Source organism: Colias philodice, chromosome 14 (genome assembly GCF_061535455.1).
Source record: "Colias philodice isolate Cphi_HAF_F1 chromosome 14, ilColPhil1 Martin Lab GWU primary, whole genome shotgun sequence".
Lineage (NCBI taxonomy): Eukaryota > Metazoa > Arthropoda > Insecta > Lepidoptera > Pieridae > Colias > Colias philodice.
The window spans coordinates 8,830,958-8,837,481 of NC_143099.1; the positions used below are offsets into that span (position 1 = coordinate 8,830,958).

General features: G+C 35.0%; 1 pseudogene; it reads right to left on the reverse strand.

The window, feature by feature from the left end:
- Positions 1 to 527: 527 nt before the first annotated feature.
- On the reverse strand, positions 528 to 5,499 carry LOC149482974 (toll-like receptor 6 pseudogene; annotated as a pseudogene).
- Between the last annotated feature and the right edge of the window lie 1,025 nt (positions 5,500 to 6,524).

Genomic DNA, 6,524 nt, shown 5'->3' on the forward strand with positions numbered 1-6,524 from the left:
GCCATCCAAAGTATGTCACACCATATGCTACACTGACACTTTTAAAAGTATGACAAAAAAATCAATAGCCATTCCTCGGGTCAAACATAACTAGATTCGAATATATATACTATTGTACTGGCTACCAAGAGAATCCTTGACGGATAAATTATGACTTGGGAGCCTCTACCTGAGTCGGGACCGTCATTATGAACTAAGATGATTGTCGGCGAGCCGAAATTATTTTTCAATATTTTTTTATAGATCCCATTTCTCACTACAGACAGCAAAACTAACGGTTATGGTTTGGTTTTTATGTAATTAGTTTTTGAATACAAAAGGCAGGCTCGCGGCTCGTTTTTGAAATAGATACAAAACCACAAAGACTCTTGCAAAATTATTAATTGTTTAATTTAAAAATATATCTGTGTGAGTATTATATTATGATTTAAGAAACTAAATGTGTAATTAATTATTGTATTTCAAAAGGTAAGTATAATGTGTAGTGTAAGTATAATGATTATTTAATGGGTTAGGAAATTAAAGAGTTGTATTCATTCATAATATTTTTATTTTAAAATTTCACTTGCGAGTTTAACGTTTTACAATTTACACGTAATTTATTGTAAACAATTGACCACATAAGCAATAATACTTAAGACAATATTAAACATAAAGTGCTATTATAGTTCTGTACATAAATAATTGATAAAAACAAAAGCAATAATTTATCATGTCGGTTTGATTACTATTGATTATGTGACCATGGAACGATCTACAGTAATTAGCATCAACATCAACTCCTATCTAATGACTAGTATAACTATACAGACATCAATATTCTCTATACATTAATTACAATTATTTACAATATATTTGGTAACAATGAGATATAATATCTATAGCAAAATACTTAAGTCACATTTTATACTGGCAATTCATAACCTATATTACAATACAGATCAGTCTTAAAAGATATTATATTATATAATTTATAACATTGTTTAGTACTATTTAGTTTCACAATCGCAAATACCTACAGCTAGATAATTATTGGAATATAAGGCGTCAATCTATTAAGATACGTATGCGATACAAATCAACAACAGTCTCTTTAAATATTACATTATAATTTATAAATAATTACAAGGAACGTTACTCATACAATTATTTGGCCGGCAATAATCACGTCTCAATAAGGCATTGCCAGATTACGAGGCAACTTAGTATACACATGTGCTTGGAATGTAGCGACCCATTAAGAAATATCTAATAGATAACGAGAGGAGTTTTGAAACATGTTATCTGTGTACGCTCGGATGGGTTTGAGGTAAGCAATCGTGTACTGAGGAACGGGGTTGTAAGTAGCCTTGCTCGTCGAGCATGGAGGGCGAGTGATGGCTGGGATGCTTACGTAACGTATTAGGTGGCCTCGGTCGACCGCCATATGGCTGTTCGTAATTTTGTGTGTCAATGGATATGTAACTGTGGTGTGGATTATCCACGTCTTGTATCTGGCTTGTTAATGTCGTATTAGTCAGCATTGAAGTGTCATCCTCAATGCTGATGCCTACATTAGCTACAGTGGGTGTTTGGGGTGGAAGAGCGTCGTACTTGTACCAATGCTCTGGCGCAGTTGGTGACGCTGTGTATCTGGAGGGGTGTCGCCTAGCATTGGGACAAACACCGTGCGCGTAATTGATGTTATCTTTATTCCAGTGCAAATTTGAACCGTCAGGCATTAAAAACCTTACTTTCTCCCAAAACTTTTTCTCACCCCAGAATAGAACATTACATGTTTTTAAATAATTCTGGAATTCCAAATCTAAATTGAGCGCACTGATATCTGTGGTCAAAATGAAAACGACTCTATGTCTCCTAATAGAAGGGTGAATTGAAGTTATAACATGTTTAAGAGCGGCTTTGAATGAAGTTTTTGACCATTCGTTCTGTAGGAAATTAAACGAAATGAAAACTAATATTCTTTTTGATGATTCAGCTGCATTTGTGATTTGATCTAACAAATAATTTTCAGGGACATTTTGTAAGTCTCTATAGTGAAAGCACATGGTATATCCGCAGTGTTCCATCTCTGGCGCAACTACTTTCGTTACAAAGTCATCATCTAACAAACTATAAACCGCGTAACCGTCATACATCCTGTCTCTATCGAGCTCGCTTTCCTGTATAGATGCACTTTTAAATAACCGAACACCATATTTAGAATGCGCCCATAAACGCACGTTTTGTCTAAAAGAGAATGCTAAGGCACCAAACAATAAAATAAGGATTACACTTATAAGGACTACAGCTAAAAGCGGCACAAAGTTTAATTTAATTGTGCTCACTTCATCATACTGAAACGGTTGGTTTTCAGTAGGTATAGTATTGTCCATTACATTAGAGTCACGACACTTGTCCATCACGTCGAACACTGTTAAGTTAGCACTGAGTTCATTTTCACTTGCACAAAACATTTCCGTAGGATCTTCATAGAATTTTTTTAACCAGTTCACTAATGGCAACACATTTTCACACGTACAGGTAAATAAGTTACCTTTTACGCGAGCACTTTCTAAATGGACAATATGAGCTAGCTTCTTGTCGAGATTCAATATCTTGTTTCCTTGTAAGTTTATTAAGCGAAGAGAAGATAAATTTTCAAACGACTTATTTGCCACACTAGTTAAGAGGTTATCGTTTAAGTATAACTCTCTCAAGTGCTTTGTTTGGGAAAACTCGCCGCCGGCTATTTCCGTTATGTGATTATTTTCCAGATGTAAAATGTTGAGAGAGTGTAGGCCATTAAAAGTGTCGTTATCGATAGAAGCTATATTACTATTATTTAAATATAACTTATGTAGCTTTTTCTTGCCTATAAATAGATGGCTATTCAATGAGCCAAAGTCATTACCATCCAAGTAAAGTTCAGTGGCATCCATAGGTATTTTCTCTGGAACGTCTGTGTAGCCAACGTTAGAACAGTCTATTACATTAGAATTCCAATTGCTGTCGTGAAAACAGGAACATCCCTCAGGGCATGTCATTTTACAGTCACAGGCTTCAAATTCACAACAAAAACAGCTTGATGAACAATGAGTTTCATAAGAACAAAGGAACTGCGTTTCAGGAACATCCATTAAATTTGCTTTTCCTCCATATTTGTTATTTACAACTTCGCATGTAACTGTATCTAAATCTACAAAGCGGGGATACTGTCTCATATGGTTCCATAGGTTTATTTTTTGCAGCCAAATCATATGACAGTTACATACAAATGGATTATTTGCAATGAAAAATTTGGGTAAAAACTTATGCTTTGGGATGTGAGGCAATGTGAATGCAGATAGTTCAACGGTTCTCAATTTATTGTCCGTCATAATAACTTTTTCAAGGTTTCTTTTTTGTAAGAATGTACCTGGCTGTATAGTGTGAATTTTGTTGTTATTCAAAAAAAGGACTTCAATAGAATCGGGAACCGATTTCTCATCGACTTCTTCTAAAGAATTAAAACTTACGTCGAGCATTCGAATGTTTTGTCGAACATTTTTCTCATTTTCTAATTTACTTATATTATTCTGATGAATATCTAGCCACTCCAAGGCCTCAGGCATGTAGCTATAGTCGAAATAAATAAGTTTGTTGTCAGATATGTTAAGCCAGCCTAGAGTGCTTAGTTTGTTAAAAACACCTCGTATATCAGTGAGTTTATTTCCGTCGAGACGAATAGCTTTCAACGTTGGATTTGAAAGAAATGCATCTTGTTCTATGGTTTCAATCTTATTCGATGCCAAATTTAGAACTTGTAATGATGGTAAAGTGCTAAAAGTATCTTTTGGTATGCTCGTTATATGGTTGTCAACAAGTCGTAAACCGTACAATTCTTCTAATCCTTCAAAGGATGTGTTTGAAATCTTTGTAATATTATTTTTACCAATGTCAAGCGATTTCAAAAAGCGTAACTTTCTTATGCCTTCTGGTAGATTATTTAAACTATTTCCATTTAACCCTAAATCTTGTAAATAAGTAATATTTTCAAATGATCGTTCATGAATAATAGATATTTCATTATTATCTAAATATAGCTGGCTAAGAACAAATAGATTAGAAAAAATATGTTCATTTAATGTTTTTATCTTATTGTCCGACATTGACAATTGATGAAGATTCTTAAGTTCAGCAAAAGCACCATTGCTTATCACTTCAATAGCGTTATTATCCAAGTTCAAGACCTGCAAGTTGTTAAGGTCTTGAAATGTTTTTGGATCTAGTCGCACCAAAGCGTTATAAGACAAATTCAATATAACCAATCGTATAAGTCCGGCGAAGGTGTCTCTGTTTACCCAATCATTGGTTAATCGATTTCTAGACAAATCCAATTTCTCAAGTTGATCAAGTCCTTCCAACAAGCCCGGCGCCAACACGGAAAGTGAATTATTTGCTAATGAGATTTCTTTTATAACGCGTGACGACTGGAATAGTTCCGGAGGAACGGCGACTAACTTGTTTCCGGATAAGTTCAGAATTTTTAATGAATTCAGTCCCACGAAAGCTCTGTCGCCGATTTCATTAATCAAGTTGTTCTGAATTTTCAATACTTCTAACGATCTAAGGCTCGAGAGTCCATTATCGGGTAGCCTCAATACATTATTATGTGATAAATCTAACTGCTTCAAACCAGTATTGCATGATTTACCGGGAGCGATAGGTCCTTTACCCCAGTCAGAAAACCCAATTTCAGAAATGTCTTGTATTTTATTGTTCGTTAAGTTCAAGGACTCTAAACTAAAAAGCGGGCAAAACACTTCAGACGGTAACATATAAATATTATTGTCACCTAAATCTAGTGATCGCAGCTCCATCAGTCCCCGAAAACTCTCAGCGTGAAATTCCATTGTCATTGCAGGCCAATCCGTGTTGTATGAGCGTAGAGTAAGGCTAGTTAAGTCACGAAGAGGCGATAATACTGTTGCTGGTACGTAACGTATCTTACAATACTCCATACGCAAGTCTTCAAGTTTGCGTAACTGCCCCAAAAAGCTTCCCGTATTCATATGCAGAGAACTTTCGAAAAACAGTAAGTCCGTGCAAGTAAGTTTCAACTTATTGATGTTGTATGCTTGCGCCGTTGTTATGTTTTTAAATAACATATCAGCTGATCCGATGGTTTTGATATTACACGTGAGAAAGTTTGATTCACTCAACTTTGCGTCGGAATAGTCCCATTGACAGCCACTAGGGGCGGGCGGCGCAGAACGTGCGCGCGCACCGGCCACCAAAACTAAACACATCCAAACTTTTAACGAAATCATTCCATATAACTTTTCAGTCATTTTTTCACAATAAAACAGTTCATTTGAAACTTAATATCACTCAGAAGTATAGTTCTCAACTTCTTATCACTTAAAAGTCAATGTTATAAATCACGTATCGGTGTTTACACTAAGTTTTAGAGCGCATGTAAACAAAGATTGCGCGATCGCGGTAAAACTTTTGACGCAGCCATGCTCCCCTGCGGTCGGGCGGTAACTGACCTACGTAAGTTTGAACGAAAGCCGCGTGGATCTAGGGAGATGCGGGAGGGGGGTGGGGGCCCAACCGACGGGTGGGACTAGCACTGCAGCTTACAACAGATGGCACGCGTGTTTTTAGACACTCAAAAATATTGGTTATTCAACGTAGAAGACTTAGGTCTGCGTGATTCATTGAACATAACTCCTTAAGTTACATCTTAAAGGAGGTCGTATTGGTTTTCAAACAGTAGCTGATAGTCACAACAGATTTGTTTTTGTTTTGGTTCTATTAAGTTTTGAAGAACGAAGTTTTAAATAAAATAAAACGCTATAACTTAGGGCATAAATTTGTTAAAAGTTTGTTAAATTGTATATTAAAATAAGACATTATATTCTAATTAAGTACTAAAATATATTAAAAAGAGATATAAACATAATTTATAATTAAAACATTTGGATATTATAAAATGTGTATCTTATAAAATTTTATTTAAATATTTTACACATTTTAAAGCCATAATACATAAACAATACAGTATATTTATTTAACAATAGATAGATTTTATAATGCTGAGAAGGAAATGAGAATATGATTGCCAAGTGGGTGGACATTTTACTATAAAGCGAAGAATTGTGAGTGACAGCTTCATAAACGTATCGAATTTTGAAGTACAAAAAAATTAACCTATTTATACCAACACAATGAACTTCGGACACGTGTGGTCGTGCTGAATTATAATAATATGTAATATTTTTTATGTAATATTTCTGGTGTATTTTGATACAGTAGTAAGCAATGAAAGTAGGTTGCTTGGTAATCTATACTAATATTATAAAGCTGAAGAGTTTGTTTGTTTGTTTGAACGCACTAATCTCAAGAACGTCCGATTTTAAAAATTCTTTTGGTGTTGGATATCCCATTTATTCAGGAAGGCTAAAGGCTAGGTATATAATATTATCATCACGCTAAGACCAACAGAAGCGGAGCCACGCGGGTGAAACCGCGGAGCGCAGCTAGTGTCACTATAAATA